The sequence below is a fragment of the Syngnathus typhle genome, linkage group LG11, assembly GCF_033458585.1.
Source record: "Syngnathus typhle isolate RoL2023-S1 ecotype Sweden linkage group LG11, RoL_Styp_1.0, whole genome shotgun sequence".
NCBI classification, from domain to species: domain Eukaryota; kingdom Metazoa; phylum Chordata; class Actinopteri; order Syngnathiformes; family Syngnathidae; genus Syngnathus; species Syngnathus typhle.
Genome location: NC_083748.1, coordinates 13,300,452 through 13,318,011, shown reverse-complemented (window position 1 = coordinate 13,318,011; position 17,560 = coordinate 13,300,452). Strand labels below are relative to the sequence as shown.

The window sequence follows — 17,560 nt, the reverse complement described above, 5'->3', positions numbered from 1 at the left end:
AAAGACCCTTACCCCTCACTTTCTCTAAGTCGTCTGTCTACTTTAATGTTTCTTTGAATGAAACCTGACCTCCTGTTTGGCGATTTCCATTCTTTTTTCGTGTGGGTGCACACTTAAGCCTTGTTGAAGGTCTTGAACAGCATCAACGGCCTTGTTTTTATTGTGCTTTATTAAAAATACACAGACCACCGCTCTGGGAAAGGAAGACTTGACATTCAGGTTTTTTTTTTTAGCTTGGACTTACAATCAGTTTGGACAGCCAGCTAGCCGAGGTTTTTCAAAAAAACAAAGTTAGTAAACACAATTTAAATTGTCTGTTGTTTTTCTTCTAGTCGCTGGCACAGCAGCTCCCTGCACCCCCTGAACTCTATGGGTGGATAATAGGCAGACGGGTGGAAGTATAATTGAGAATGTAGTTCCTGTCTGTGGTAACACAATTACCTGAAGACAAAGCTGCAGGAGGAGGTTTGAACTCGATTTTTCCACTTGAGCTCACCCTGACTATAGTGCTTCTCACATCTCCTGTGTATTCTATGTCAATACAGCATTAACTCCAAATTTCAACCATCAATCTGCTTTTTAAAATTGTCCATTATTACCAATTGGATCCAAACCTTTGTTAATTAACTGTACTGGCGATGTTGTGACGAGCATTTCAAAAGAAACTCAAAAGTGGTTTTCTATAGATCTTTACTGAGTGCTGCTTTTGTCAAACAGAACAAAAAGATGGCATCAAATGTAAGACACTGGTCACAGAGTATCTCAATCTTAGTCCTTTCTTCGCAGTTGGTGGATAATTACTCAGGCCACGAGTCCTATTGAATGAACGCTAATGGCACGCATAAAATACTGGGATCCGGTCACATAGTAGAAGTTATCAAGACTGCCAAAGAAGACAGGTGCTTCCTGTTGGGATTCAGGAATGAAGCTAACTCGATGACCTTGAGTTTGTCTGATAGCAGCTGTTTCATGACTGTGTACAAGGAATGTGGGAGAGGTTTAACCTTTTTTGGGATTGGAATATTGAAAGCTCAGCCTCGAGGTGCACATGAAAAGCAAGGGGGGGGGGGGGGGGGGGGAATTAACATTCACTGCCCTTGACAAGTGTACTTTTATATTATGTTTTTTCTTCACATTTGAAACTAATTGACTAATGCGCTGTTGCACAACCACAAGTAAATTATATGTATGCCCCATTATAAAAGAATGGAAAAGGAGAGCATCAAACTTTTTTCTATTGATCATCCCTACTTTTGTAATTTGTCCTGAGGTTCTTTGTGCATTACTCAATTAACCTTAACCTCTGTAAATATTGACAATAAGTTATCTTTTCAAAATTCAGCTAGAAAAAAAAAATAATGGGTGGTGTGTGTGGTGCCAGTGGAGAATATTTAGCAATCATCAATATCCACGAAGCAGCATCAGTCTCACTTCACGCGTTGATCAATAAGCTATTATCAGCCGCAGTTGAAAAACTGGCTGTGCGACGATGACTCGTGGTTCATTTCTCAGACTTGCGGGTGTATTTGGGACTTTTGCTTTAAAAAATGGTATCCTTAGTTTATAGCAGTCTGACTAACGACATGGAGTTCAAACCAAGTTCACACGCAAGCTATGGAAACTTTGAGTCTTGAAGCTTTGATAGCTTAAGATGATACAAGCTGATTTTACAAGACTTCTGCAATTGGCTACTGAACAATCCGGGGTGAACCTTGCCTCTCTTAACCGCATCACCAATGACCTGAAACTTGGCATCTCAAAGACAAAAAAAGACTTCCACTTCAAGCTTGTTTTTTATCACGTACATTTACTTTCTTGATGTATTTTTAATGAGATGCACCTCAAAAATAGTTGTCGTCTGAATTAAACCTGAAAGGAAAAATCTCAGCATTTTGATGACACATTGCAAAAAAAAAGAAACCAGATGGTGTTCATTCATGTAGTCAATGTTGCATATGCGCAATCAGGTTTAACATAACACATTAGTGTAGAGTTGCATACGTTGGAAAACCACATGTCAATGCGGATTTTTTGACAAGCTCTGCAATAAGAGAGCCAACACTTTATATTCCTTTATAATATTTACAATTGCTAGCCCCAAACCTTGAGTTCATTGGGACTACCAATAAATCTTAACACACCCCGCACCACAAGATAATGACGATAATCTATATCAGACCTCATCTAATCATCTAAGCCTTTGCGCTCTTTCATGGTCCAAGAAAACCCTTTAAATTTGGCTTGAATATTGCTTGAATCTGCTTTTAATAAACCACAGGGAAAAATGAACACAGATCCCAGTCCTAATCCTTTATGTGAAAAACTGTTTTTTCCCCCCCATTCTGGTCACTGTAGTAAATTAAAATCAAGGCTGTGTAACAAATATGCTGTTATTTGCACTCGCGCACTCTGGGGCAAGCAATTTCCATTTAGAGCAGCTCATTTCAATACCCAGTTTGTAATTCAACTTGTAAAGACATTTCGTCTTTAATTCTGTCCGTCTCTGAATACATTGGCCAGTTGAAGATTTGTATCTTAAAAAATAAAGTTTGCAGGCAAGCGTGCGATTAATGGTATCTTTTCCCAGGGTGGACTGCAATAATAAATATTCTCCCCGTGAATTCATTAGTATGCAAGGTGCTGCTGGCAGCTGCTCTGCATTTATGAACAATAGCCACTTGGCGCATACAGCCGAGGAGAAATGCGGTAAAAATAAATAAATAAATAAAAGAGTGAAGAACACAGACAAATAAAAGAGCCTGGTGGCTCCATCCATTTGTTGTTCCACTTTAAAACCTGCATTTTTGCCTCAATAGCGATCAAGAGCGGACCAAAAGAGAAACATAGCTCATGTCCTTTCATCCAATAAAAGCGGGCAATAATATAGAAAATGGAAGGCCGCTCCCTCACTGGACAATGTGGTGGAGACGCTTAGAAAATAAAACAAAATATACTTCATGTTGGAATTGACCATAAAATGCAATCAATTCTTACCAAATCTATCAAAGGGCGCTCTCCGCGAGCTGTCAAAGTAAAAAGGAGATCATCTTCATTCAGTGCCTTTGTGACACTTGTCACTTGCCCACACATCCGTCATGTAGCAGCACACTGCAAGAAACACCATTGACATTTCAGTCCAAATTCCCAAAGATCAGGCTTTCCTGTCCAGCTTTAGACTGGATAAATCCTGCAGAATCCTCTTTCCTGGATGCTCCCTCTTGCTTTCCCTTTGTTGTTCAATGAATAAAAGTCTCAATTATTGATGCTTTTCCAGTGCCTCGGTGATTAAAAATGTGCCCCTTCCTTCAAAGCCATGCTGGGGTTAATGCAGGTGATATAGTGGCCAGGGTATAAAGGGGGAAATAGAGAGAGAGAGCCTGATTAATTTTTGATGATTACTGAAGGCTCCCCCACTGGGCCGCTTGACTGTCTGACCTCGTGGAAAACCGTAGCAAGGCGAGAGCTGATGTGATGGCGATCGATGAGCCGTTGACTGTAAGGCGACAGATGTCGTTGGTTTCATTTCACCGATCGGCTGATTTGTGAAAATATCCCTCTTAAGACGTCATCATCATCGAACTTCCAAAATTACCATTTTGGGATAACAAGTGCAGAGCTTAAAGACGAGCTTTAGACTTTTAACAAGAGGTTTCTTACTGTCGCTTATGTGGCCAGAGCGACATCGAGAAAACGAAGGACTTTGTGCAAGCTATGTCGCTTAGGCGTATTGCGTCAGTGTATTTTATAAATATAGCTTCTAATCAATAGGGTCTAGCGTAATAAAACAAAAGCTCGCAACGATTTATCTCATCTGTGATTGTGCCAATAATGGTAAGTGACAGATGAGAAGACTCAGATGGCAATGTTTCCATGACAACGCGAGTCTGGGAATAACCGCTCGCAACCTGGGGTGTCATTGACAAAGTGTTGACTGGCGGCAGAATTGCTTTTTTGTGCCGTGACCCTTTCGGGGTTACGGCTGGTTCACAAATCGGTTGAGGGAAAGAAGACTCGAAGGTGATCACCACCACAGGGTTCATCACGCTGAACAACTTTAACACTGCGATGGTGTCTTTAACGTGTTGTATTTTTGCACCTGTGAGAAGCGGGATGTAGCGTTCGCAACATCACAGTGTTTGGAGCGAGTCAAGCTGCTAGTCAAACTATTTTTAGCAATCTCTGTGACATCTTTTTTCAGAGAAGCAAGCAGGTGTTGAGGACCCTTTATTGCTACTCTGGCAGCATTTCAAGCCAACAGGCGGTCGCTTAATTACAGGGTAGGCCCCCCCCCCTCAAAAAAAACCCTGCATGATCTGCATCTCGATATTTGCTCCGTGACCTTTGGACTGAATGTATCGTCAACTCAATTTGGACTACAATGCTGCAATCGAGTGTGCAGAAGAACCGGCAAGGTTCTGAATAGCAGATCAGGGCGGGCGGATTTACCGCGTTCTCGACTCGACCCCTCTCGACTTGAAATACACAAGGCCTTTGATTGCCTGACGTACGCTTTCAATCAGAGCCTTTTGAGAGCAATTCCACCAGCCGGGCTTTGTCGTCTATATTTTCCCAATTGTTTAGAGAGTCCTGATGTGGAGGAGCACTCAGCGGCGTCGATCACTTTCACCCCACCCACCCGCTTCTTGCCTCGGCAGATGAGAAAATTACCATTTCTTGTGCATTAGACACTTCCTTTGTAGTCATCAGAATGTGTCAAATCCAAGGCTTACTAGAGTTGTTAGCTTATATCCCAGTTTAGAACGATGACATCAATTAAGGAATGTTCAATTGGACTTAGTTGCCTGGTAAACACCGGTGTTTTTCTTCAGCGATGGACTAATGACTGATGTTTTTACGTGGATGTGCAAAAACAATGAAAAGCCTCCATGAAAAGGAAGTCAGCGGAGGCATGTTTAAGGTAGATAAGGTGGAACCAATCGACAGTTCCGGGGAGCAGAAGACATTTTATTGGCAAGCCAGTTGATAGTCCACCCCTCCACTTCCTCACCAGCACATCAAATAAATTCCGCTGTTACAGCAACTGGCGAAAATGGCATTGGTCACAGCGAAGTGTTGGAAATGGAAGTGGCACAGCTATGAGCTTTTTCCCGTGGAATCCAGCTTTTCCTTTTTTAAGCGGACCACTGGAATCTCCAAAGAGATTGTCCAATACAGTTTTCACTCCGAAGTCACAATATTAACATATTTACAAGAGGTTGAAGCCTTCAGAGTTAAGGTTGGTGTTAGTTGTGAGTCAGAGTTAAGGTCAGAAGCTATCCAAATTTGCAAGACCATCCAGGTATGAACTTTGCCAGTTCAAAGGTCAACCAACCCCAAACTACTGAAGTATTTCATGATTGGTTCTTCCTATGGTAATTGTCTTAAATGAACAATGTGACATGCCTACTTGCTCTCTGCATGCATGGATCATACTTGACGCATCCTCTCATGCATAAGAGAAGAGCCACAACTGCACGCTAGCTGAGGGATGATGGGGATACATCTTGCCAAACTCTCATTTGTGGCCACGCTAGACCGTTTAGTTAAAGACGGCTGAGCAAACGTGTCAGTGCATCCCTCGAAGATCCTGGCAATAGCGTCCTTGGACGCTCCCGTCTTCTGCCATGAGAATCGCATGATCAGTGTGCTCAAATGGCCTGGCACATGGTAGCAACGATTGGCACTTCACAGCACATTTTCGAAAGCGCTTAATGATTAAAAGTGGATGATGGGCAGCTTTACAGCTGCGACAGGGTCAGAGGGGTTTGGCGAGTCAGTCGAGTCGGAGACGGGAAGACGAAGAAAGTGAGTGGGAAAATCCAAATATTGCAGCCCCCTGAATAATTAGATTTGACAGGCAATAGAAAGTGAGCAATAACGGTAATATATATTGGAAACCTTTACCTGGGATAAGTGACTTCTCCAAAGTCACACCACAGTTGCCTCACAAGGTTAAATAAAATGTGAGCCTCCCTTGAAAATGGACAACAAATGTCACTGGTTCATTGCTATTTGAATGACTTTTTCAACAAAATTTCCCAATGAGGTCTACTTTACTTAATTACTTTTAATGATCTATTCCTGTTTACAAATGGTTTGCATTAAGTCTGGATTTGCACTGCAGGAAACATCTACAGCTGAGCCCCAAAGTTATTGAATATGTTTGATTCTGAGTGTTTCAGACAAAATAAGGTAAGAGTTCAAAGAAGTTCATTTCCAAATCCTACAACCGCTGGGACTTTTGAATTCTGAACTACAGAGGCCTTTATCGAGCATGAACACAACTCCAAGTGAATGCTAATGCCTGCCAGACGGCTAAAGCGCCACCGCTTTGCTAATTGAATGACTTAATTTATTTAAGCCCTAAAGGTTATTCTGTGTTCTGATTGCAGATTGATTCTCCGCCCGGTACGATTGAAATATTTCATGTGGTCGGTTCGAGTCACACTTGGGATCAAATAATCATTGTGTGCAGTTAAATCAGGGTTTGGGATGGAGTCATCAGATTCTGTGTGAAAAAGGGAGCTCGGCAAGGTTCCATCCCACCCAGGGCACGATTGAAAAGGGATGGAAGGTCGATTGTTTATGTGCTGCGCAATTGACGAGCGCTCACTCCAGGTTGTACCGTGCTTATCTCGCCCAAACTAATCTGTGATATGCTCCAACTCACCCGCAACACTAATGAGGACAAGTGCTATTAAAACAACGGATGGATGGATAGCTATTGAGGAGAGCAATTCTGAGCTCAAGAACTCTTTCCTGTGTAACTTCCTTCAAAATGAAGCAAACGGGAATCATGCGGTGCTGTTTTCTCAGTTTATGTCGAATGTGATTACCTCGCTTACGTGCGCTCTTGTTTTCAAACTGACAATGTCAATTTCAGTCATTACAAAAAAGGCATCAAAACCTCAACAAACCTGTCTCGCGCTCGATTTAATGATGTCTGTCTCTGTCTGTCTGTCTGTCTGTCTGTCTCTGCTCTCTCTCTTAGTCAGTTCCTCCTTCAGCACGGCTAATGAATATTCAGTTTGAGGGCGAACTCTGACACTTTCATTGTTCCACAATGACGTCTTCGGTAATTCCATTAGTCGGATGTGAGAAGAATAAATCAAGCTTTTCAATAAAAATCCAGAAATGGAGTCACATAAAAAGCCGCAGGGTTCAGAATTTGGGGGGAAAAGCTTATAGTCCGGAAAACACAGTATATCACTCGATGCATTACGTTAGGTAACGCAGCAGAAAAGATAACGCAACGATGTCAACAACCCCCGGTGGAAAAATCTTTCTGCTCACTCGCTCTTCAATTCATAGCCGATTTAAAGCAACATGAAATCCGATGGAGAGGTTTGGTATAAACAGACCTCCACACAAAGTCTAAAAAAGCCATACTTGAAGACATCAGATGAACACATTCTGGAAATAATATTTACTTATTGTTTGGTGCTACAATATTTACTTATAATATGTATTTTGCTGATCCAGCCTTGCCTGAACACAGAATAATCCGATTGGGACACTTGCTACAACTCTGTGGAAAGTCAGATTTGAGGAGGAATCATATATGCCTGGTCTGAGTGCAGCCTGGAGGTCCTACTCAAGGAACTTGTCTCCAGAAGGTTTTAAAACTTCAGCCCTTGAAGCCAGTTTCACTCAGGCTATGTAAAATTTAGTAGCCTTGTCTGGCCTGAGTAAACCTTTATAAAATAAGCCATACTGGAAACACAACAGATGGCCGCCATTTTGGTTTGATACAGCCATTTTAGGGTCTTTTCGCTCTGATCTCATTACATTCATGGTTGCTAGATCATCTTTTAGATGATCTTTACAAATACACTGTGCCACGATGAAATCATTGCCTTTTTTTTGTTCGTTCAGTATGATCTGATAAATGAAATCTTGTCGACAAGACAGCATTAGTAGAAGTAACCCGGACAATGAGTGAGGCTTCTTTATTATCAAACACACAAAAACACCATTTCACTCTTTGATTACAGGGCAGAAGCATCGATCCAGGGATCCGGCTGTTTGAAATGGAAAAGATCAATCAAAAGCAAAAGGGTTAGCAGATTGTATGGAATCTAATAATATAACTCCCACAAGGAGAGCTTGCCGCCACAGCGTAGCCATCGATCCCCTTTGCAGTTTCTATTCGACTGCCCCCGTCAACGGCCTGTCCATATGGAATAATGATGGTCCAAGGAGATCAGTATGTGCAGTCATGATAACGCTGATAATGTGATCAATACGATGCCATCTGGGACAGAAGCCCTTTGATTATATTATTGTCACTTTGTCATTTTGACCATTTCTATAGGGTCTTTCGTAAGGAGCGAGCCTTTAAAAATTCAGCCCTCAAAACCTGTTTCACATCGCAATACAAAAAAAGTCTCAAGAACCTTAAAAGTAGACAGATGGTCTGTCATTTGGGTTTGAAGCAGCCATTTAAGGTAACTGGCCATTTCTTGGAGTCCATAAAAATGAAACCTGTCCTTAATTTTGTTGTCGTATTGCTGCCAAATTTACAGCATGAAGGACTTTTTACCTGCATTTAAATCGCAGTGGTCCAAATCACCTTTAGTAACTCCCCATCCTTTGTGACCTTCTTTTGAATGGGACTGGGATGAGTCACTTAAAGTGCGTCTAATAAGAAGGAGCCTTTGGGCACAAAAGTAGGAGAAGCAAATGCATTGCAGCAGACATGATTAGCTTGACCTGGATTGCACAAACTTGCAATGTTCTGGTGTAGAAAGGAAAACATTAGCTTCCCGACAGTTCCTGCTTGCTAATTAAATAGAAGCACCCGCTGGCTGTTTTCTCTCCCCTTTGGCAAAGTATGCAAATTTCCGATGCCTAATAACACCACGCCTCTGCTCTTGTCTTGTCATCTTATCTCTTCACTGATATTGGCACTGTCACCACGCCGTTGACGTTTGTCCCCTGGCTCGCCACAAATGTCGTCTCGTCCGCCTCATTTACTGTATTTACCGTCGGAAGGCATGTCTCAAGAGGTTGAGTCTGCTGGTAATTGAAAATTTCCTGCTTCCATTACTGGGCTCCTCTTGAGGCCCATGAGTAGCTCTCCAAAAAAAAAAAAAAAACGGTACGATTGATCAAAACTGGAGTCCTGACAAAGGGAACTAACTTGCCCACTGTTGTTCAACACTGGCCCAGTGCTGACTTCCTACTTTGAAGATCAGTGAGATTCATTGTGATTCTTTTGTGCGACTTTACTTTGAACAATTAGAAACTGCTGGAGTTGATAAGAACTGCATTCTGCTGTTGTACTCTATCTGTGCCAGAATGGTATTGATTTTTGAAATCATCAATACAAGACAACAGAGGTAGCTGAGGTCAGTTGTACAAGTGGATTCTGAATGTATATTTATACACTTCCAACAAAAGCCATCATTTTCTTTGTCACTGTTTTAAATAAATGACATAGAATGGGTCGATAAAGTCAACTGGGCAATTCTGACAGAATAGGTTGGAAACCCCTTTTACTGTCATAAAAGACTGCATTTTTATTTTTTTTCTGGCAACTTCTCTGCTTTCAGAGGTCAGGTCAAGATGTGACACCACCAGTGTTCTAAAGCCCTTTTGGAATCCTTGTACAAAATTGTGTTTTCCCTCTTTGCCCATGTGGCTGTTCTAGATTTAGGACATGAGATGAGGAGATAAAGTTGACCAGACAATATTCGGCCTCGGAGGTTGTGTGTCAAGTCCCCTTCTGTGTGTCTAGTCCCTTTCACAGTACCTTTAAAGGCCAGCATCTTTCAGCCTTTGAATGGATGAAGTTGACGATGTATCTGAGCTCCGACACCATTTGTGTCAAACTCTTTTTACAATGCTAGTAAAAAAAAAAGGCATTTTGTTCCATGTTGTTGTTTAAAATGGCACTGACATAAAATAGAAGGACGAAGCAGAACCGGCAATTTTCCACCATCTTAGGTAGTATCACATTCACCGCCTTTTTACACTGCCTTTAATAGTCGGCCTTTTTCCGCCTTTTGACACAGCAAAGGTTCCTTAAATGGCACAAACTTGGTGTGGGGAGTGGGAGGGGGGCAAGTCTACCACAGTTTTGGTAGCTAAGGAGTCCTATCTGAGCTGTGGAGACATGAGAAAGCTCTGGTATCGAGCATTTACAAAGAAAGTAACTTTCTTTGTAACTTTCTTTGTAAATGCTTTTTTCTGAAGGGAAAACGCAGAAGCTTTTGTATCTTGTGATCCATTTTATGAACGTACAAGTTCTGTACAATTTTCCTAATAAGTTCATTTATTTGAATGAATCTGCTGAATGTCCATTCAGCCTTTTTTGCCGTTTTTGCGCTTGGAAGTGGGGATGGTGGTTCAGTCCCCCTCCACCACAGATCACATGCTGTGAAAGCATACAGCAGCCTCTTCAGAAAAGCAAATCAAGTAGTAGTCTTCATGAAAGATGCATGAGGGCCAGCTACGACAGTGATTCTAACCTAAAGCCCGGTGTCACCAAATTTGACAGTGATAAACAGCATCCCTGTATGGCCGCATTCATTTAAAGGTAATTTTGATTGAAATCATAGCAAAGTGCCTTGGTATCATAGATTTTGGTATGCAGCATCACTAAATCAAGATTATACTTGCTTCAATCCTACGTGACTTTCTGTCTAACGCAGTTTTTTTTTTTGTCATAAATACATTTTCAAGTAGTATTTTAAATGGATGATATAAGGACCATACAAAGCTAAACGACTAGCATCCCTGTATTTACTTATACCAAATCTTCAATTAGGGGTCCTTCAGTTAACGATAGTACGATTAGCACGCATTGAACTTTTGCGCCATACTATTTTTCATTTGATCATTTTATATGCATGGTTTAGAAGTATCTTCATCGAAATATTGACTGTAATTTCGACTTTACAGCTGTGGAAACGCAGGTACGGCATTGAGTACAATACATATAAATTCAGGTTACATTGCTGACTTGGAACGGAAATTTATTGTGAATTGAGGAGCCTCTGTAGTGCAATAAAATTCCACGACTTTACCAACAACCATAAAGCTGCGCCGTTGATTTTTGAGTGCAGCTGACAAGAGGAAAGCCTCAAATTCCCTCTGCTTGATTCTTTGCGGATGGTCACTGTCATGTTTTGGGTGAAATAACATTGTCACATTACACAAGGCACATAAAAAAGCACACCATTGAGGTAATTGCTAAAGTTTGTTGAAAGAGACTAATCACGAGATGAGTATTCTTCCAAAGAGCTACTTCATCACTGTGTGCAATAGTAGACTGTTTTTTTTTTTTCACTAGCATGGAGTTGGTATGCTCTTTCACAGTGTCATCTTTTATTGTGGGTGGTTTAAACTCAAGTTTTTTAGTAGATGCTTCCATATGGTCACTTAACAATGTTGTCTACATCCACATTTTTCATGATTTCCTATTCCACTTGTGCTTAATTGCGTTCTTAATTGCATTGTTTTCTATCTGGCTTCTTCCTCCATACAGTCTGTATGCAAGGTAAACTTCATTAACCCAAATCAGCCGCATTTGCATAATGTCCAATTTTATGCCCGACAACTGAATTATTGCATCTTCATTTCACACACTTCAATGCCGTGTTACGCTTCAGCAAACAGACTCTGCCCGTCAGCGCTACATTTGGAAAAAGTTTGATTTGACCGTCGTTCGGGGAGCTGCTCCACACCGATAGCATCCGTGCCTCACATCTTCTTTTCTGCCGGCGATGTCACAAAGCCAGACCCTCTGTTGCCAACTTAACAACTTTGTAACTATATGTAGTGAACTTTGAAGTGAGTGCCAACAAATCCAGGGACTATCTGTGGTCTTATTCGAGACTTCCGAAGACTCTGAGATTTCTTCTTGAGAGGGAAATGTTCACATGTCCAAACTGCAAATGAATGGTAGTACTTAAAAAGTCCGATTTCACACGGAGCTATAAACAGTCATATTATCTTTATTATTAGGTGGAAGATTGTGTCTACACGTTTGTGGGACAGCAATTTGAAAAATCCAAATGCAATGTTTGGCTCCTAATATCCACCAATAATTAGTTTTCATGCTTTTTCCGGTTCAAATGAATCATGTTTGTAAAATATGCAGGAAATAAATGCAATCATAAGAGTTTTCAATGAACTCGCATGACCCTCCGCAACAATCCTTAAAGGGCAACGGACTCATAAGCACACACGAAACATGAGCATGGACTTTTCTGTTGACGGCCTGATGTCAAACGCGACATCCTTTGAACGCTAATTGGCTCGGGAGGGCTGAAAAAAGGGTGTTGCTTCTTCACTGGGTGCCATTATAACTTTTCCCTTGTCCGTTTCGTTTTTGTCAAAAAAGTTGCGTAAAAAAAAGAAAACTAAAACTACCGCTGCCTTCGACACGGAAGCTCATTAAAAATTGCTTCCAATTAGTGTGAATTTTTAAGTAGGAGCACCATCTGACCTTCACTGTTTTTTCATTGAATGTTGTTGAAACACGACTATTTTCAGCTGTTGATTGAGGCTTTAAAATAATGAAATCATGCTTGTGTTTATTGCATTTTGGGGGGCTGCGCATTATGACTCAGCATGACGGGAATGTTTAGAACAAACGTAAATGGAAGATATTTCTAAAAAGTGTTTCAAATAAAATAGCTGGTTCTCTGAAGTACCTGCCCACAGATACAGTGGGAAAACTGCTTACTTCCCAAAATATTGGTTTTAATATTGCATAGTAAGCGGTTCAGATGATGAATGATATTGGTTATTGTGTTCTCGCTGTGGTCTGGGAGCCTCATCAGGACCACACGGGTGTTTTTCCTGACCTTCAGGCATAGAGACACAGCGAGCTTGTTGCTTCAGGTGGTTGATCGCCAAAAAACACAAAATCAATTTGAGTTCTCCCCTGCAGTTGAGGGTGAGAGCGCCAACAAAAAGGGAGAAAAAGCAAAAATAAAAATTTTCAGGAAGCAAGAGATCTTTCCGCAGAACGCGCCGAGAAAAAAAAAAACCTTGAAAATTCCATAGAGATAAAAAAAAGAGAACAGGATGAACTGAAGCCCCAAGAAGTTTTAAGAAAGAAGAGAAGTTTTGAAAGAGAGCGAGAGGAAGACAAAAAAGGTCATCCTTTTATCTCTCGAAAGGCAGAAGGGCCATGTGATCCCACAGCTCAAGTTTCAGGTGAGGCCAATTCTTTTGTGAACAAAGTTAAATTTGAGTCCATTTAAGTGTTCTGTTAAAACCTTTTTGGCATTTCCAAATTTTTGTGATGTCATGTTTGTGTTCAAGGGATCCATGCGACCTCATTTTCTCAGCCTAGGCTGTCTCTGTTCTTGCAAGGCATTTCTTCAAATCATTATTTTATTTTGCTTTCAACCCCAGTGCTCCAGTAGCATGGTCACTCCACAGCATCAATGTGGAGGTTCCAAGGAGCTGGGTCACTCATTTGTTCCTTCCACGCTGCCTCTATCCTTACCTTATCCTCTATCTTTTTTTTTCTCGCCCTCGTTCACGTTTGAAGCAATCGACGATGAAGTCTGCACAATCTGCTGCGGTTTCAAAAGCAAGTTGTTTTTATTTTGTTTAAAACCCAGCGTATCACAAGATGTTGACGCATTTTAGTTCTGCATCGTTGCCATTTGTTTGTTCAGATAGGCGCCACTTCTTCGTCTCCATAACGACCGCTGCTTCTTCTTTATCGTACACGTACACATTTGACGAGCGCCTGCTCGGTTGTGTCTTTTTCACGCTTGTCGAAGCGTCGTCAGCTTGGTGGCGTTGCTCTTTCCGTGCTTGACAGTGTGCCAAAAGCGGGAACAAGAACACCTCCGACACTCTCTACTTCACGCGCCGTTCAATTAACATGTCGCAGAGACACAATAGTCCTTCTTTGTACGCAGTCAAGAAAAGAGCTTCATCGTTCCAATACTCGTAACCTTAGATCAACTGAATTTTGGAGAGAGAAGCAGGGTACACCATGGACTGGTCACCGACCAATCGCAGGGCACGGATAGACAAACATTCTCCATCTTCTATGACCCTTAGATGCATATAATATGGACATTTTGAAAGATGCAGTTGAACACCGAACCTCGGGACTGTGAAGGAAACACGCAAACCACTGAACCACCCATTAGTAAGTTTTAGAATCTTTTTTTTGGGTCAACTTTTAATTAAAGCAGCATTCACTGTTTAGTCAAACCGAGACGAGCTGTCACCAGTGGATCCAATTCACCATTTTGTCTGTTGGAGCACGAGTAGCGTTTGTTTTCTCTCTCTCAAAGTGACAGCTTGGCAGCAGAAGATGCGACGCTTGAGACGGAAGACGGCTAGAAAAACCTTTCAAACTAAGATTGTGTTCAAAGACGACAGCTGTAGCCACTTTGGTGAGTCACGGTTCAGTCAGCTTCTTAGAAAGACGATTAATATATTATTTTAGAAAACACCTTTGTGGTGTACCCACTACAAACGTTTCACATTGAACGTTTTTCAGATGATTTTTAAGCAAATTTCCTTGTAGTAGTTCATCGAACTACGAGCCCTGGAATTCGGACCAAACTGTCTGAGTCGGACCAAAATGGCAAACTGAACTGAAAAAATGTTCTGCTGGAGGTTTTGTCTATTTGTAAGTTGACTTTGATTTTAACAATAGTTGCGTATGTGCTGCCGTGCTCACAATAAACACGGCCAAATTCCTTTGTCGAGGCCGGCCGGGAGAGCTCAAGTCCATTTTCGAGGTCGCTGACTCATTTCGTACCGAGAGTTTTTTTTTTTAAGTGTTCCCAAATGGTTAGTGAACACAACACAAGAAAGCTGTGTGTAGTTTCAAACCGCCGACCCGTTCTTTGACCCACGGCGGTGGACATAATGACATAGTTTCATGTGTGAATGAGCTTGAGTCTGCAGGCCATTTTTTGATGGCCGAGTCACAACCATATAAAGAAATCACGCTGCCATTTTGACTACGCTTCTTTTCTGGATACTTCACCTCAGTCGTATAAGAAGCCACACCGGGCCGGAAAACAAGTGAGTGTCACTGTCTATGTCTGGACAGGCTTGGCTTGTATCCGCACTGCGCAGCATCTCTGCCAGAGGCGTTTGTCTACGGGAGCTAGACGTGTGCCTAATGCTTGCTCACATGCCTCACCGGAGACTGTCCCGAATTAGACGGTAGGAGGAGTGCGGTGCGATGACAAATTTTGCAATTTGCACCTAGTCTGGTGGCCTTTTCACCAGTCGACACCACTGAAAGACCAGCGAGCACCCGCACGTTGGTATTGCTGCTATAGTTGGACGTAAAACAAACACAGGCACGGAGTGTTTGTCTGGCCTTTGTCGAGCTCGGTGTCAAACTGACAATCACAGAAGGTCAGCGCCAACTGGCGGCTGTCAAAAGTGACTTGAGAACCTTGGCCGAATATTTAATTAGTCAACCAAAAGGTAACAGAGTGAGAAGAAGGTAAATTTGCATTATAGGGTTATAGGATACCCTCGGTGTATGAAAAGCAGAAACCAATCTTTTTGGACTCTATTATCCGAGCAATTCATCGGGAAAACCAAGTCGTAGTCGCGTGTACATTCCCGCACATGCTGCTTTGCATTATGACACAAAACTTTAATTTGGACTATTTAAAGAGTATTGATAGTCAGTTCAAAAAATTATTTATTAAAAACTAAATAAGACTGCACTGCATGTATTAAGCCATATGTTTTTGAGATTTTTTTGGGGGTCAGAGGCTGAGTTTTGGAGTGAGTTTAGTTTGTGTAGTTTGGTAGCAATAAGACAAAATCTATTGTAAGATCACTGAAATTGAAACAATTTTTCACTTGACTACAATATGACGGCAAGAGTGCTTGATTGCCACTTTATTATCCAGCTATTGGGAGCTACACTATGTTTACTTTGGTAATATTTGGTTATGTTACATGTGGATCACGACATTTCAATTACCCACAAATAAAACAAATTAAATCAACAAACTGAAGAAAACACACTTGGGCATATGTGGGCAAAGACACCCTCCCACACACACACACACTCACACTGGCGTCTGGCGTGTGAAGAACAGCAACAGATGGTAGAAGGTCTGCGTTTGGATTGGCGATGGACATTTGTCAAGTTTGCAGATAGAAAAACAAAAGTTGATGTTTGACTTGCGTGCAGAATCACAAAGTAGGACTGTCATCAAACGAGCATTTTTCGGAAAAGGCAATCTCAGCATTATTATATCTTCAATCTTGTATTTATTGATCGCTAATCCTCATGAGGGCAGCAGTCCTTGCAGTGCACCCTGAACTGCTTGCTAACCAATCGCAGGACGGTTTGCGCTCACATTCACACCTACATTCAAAGCTATTAAAATGACTTGTAAAATTCCATTTCTTTCCCTTTCTCGGATATGTATGTGAATGAAATTCCTCAAGGCCATATGTATATAGTATGTGTCACATGTTCTTTCAGTTGTTTGCACAGAGTGTCTGTCCCGTGGCCTGGGGTGTTGTCACAATGTATCTTTTTCACACAAATGGGTCACCAATGCGTGAATCAACACACTCATCTGCCAACAAAATAACACAAGCAGAATAATGAATCAATGATAATAATACGCTTAAATCCTTTTCGCCAACATCCTGAAAGGAAAAATGTACATCCAAGATTATATTTATATTCAGTTGTTGTTTTATTGTGAGTCATTAATTTTATTCAAGGCTAATTAAATCGTCTTATCGTTACTTACATTGAAAAATAATTTGAGCTTGATCACGTAACAAGCTGTTGCAAGTGCAATTAAGAACAGGAATGGCCCTTCCTTGCACAAGTCGAGTAAGTCAGCACAATTAGTGCGGAAAAAATATTTCAACAGGCTGCAGCAACTAAAATGACACATTCAAAATTGAAATAGCTGTTTTAACATTGAATATCATTACAGCCTCTTTCAATGATTTATTTTTTTCTTTTCTTAAAATGTCTTTGTAAAATTAAGATTTTATTGTCACTTTAATATCTTGAGATTATTTTTTCCCCTGTAATATCACGATATGTTCCTCTGAACGGTATTCATTTCTGCCTTGATATGCAGTCTGTGTATAAATGTATTCATATACATATTAATACATCATTATGACCTCGGGCATAGTGTGGGTCTGCTATACAATTAAAAGAAATCCAATCCCTTAGGAGTATGTCTACTATTAAATACAAGAACGACATGAGCCCCTTTTTGGATAATGACACACTTGAAGTCCCACATTGCTGCTTCACTCTGCGTTGGCGTGAGAAGACGTCGGTAAGACTTTTGAGGCTGCGCTTGAGGTGCGGGATGAACTTTGTTGCGCTTCATCTGCCCTCTTTTGTTTCCTTTTCTTTGTCCCTACAGAGTTGCGGCATTTAACACTCCTTCCGTGTGACCTGATCAACGCCAGAGGTGGTACAAACAAACAAAGCATGTTGAGGCATATCGTCTGCACGCCACACTTGTGAGAAGTCGCACATGATTGAATGAATCCTTGTTGGTCTCTTCACAGGCGTCCAAGCGCGGTCACTTTTGTTGGAGTTCAAATCAGAATGGAA

General features: G+C 41.3%; 1 protein-coding gene and 1 long non-coding RNA gene across 12 annotated transcripts in view; one reads left to right on the top strand and one right to left on the bottom strand.

Annotated features, from left to right (window-relative positions):
• Positions 1 to 17,560, top strand: part of LOC133162487 (uncharacterized) — an 88,392-nt gene that overhangs the window by 41,387 nt on the left and 29,445 nt on the right. For 6 of the 11 annotated variants that reach the window (XR_009716231.1, XR_009716240.1, XR_009716234.1 and 3 more), the window contains 3 exons: positions 333 to 465; positions 17,168 to 17,276; positions 17,367 to 17,466. The exons of 1 other annotated variant lie outside the window; for it this stretch is intronic. This is a non-coding gene — a long non-coding RNA (uncharacterized LOC133162487). The remainder of the gene's footprint in view (positions 1 to 332; positions 466 to 17,167; positions 17,277 to 17,366; positions 17,467 to 17,560) is intronic. 4 more of the 11 variants (XR_009716238.1, XR_009716233.1, XR_009716239.1 and 1 more) reach the window with 4 other exon arrangements.
• LOC133162486 (metabotropic glutamate receptor 4-like) overlaps positions 1 to 17,560 on the bottom strand; it is an 88,145-nt gene that overhangs the window by 47,259 nt on the left and 23,326 nt on the right. The gene's annotated exons all lie outside the window — the stretch shown is intronic.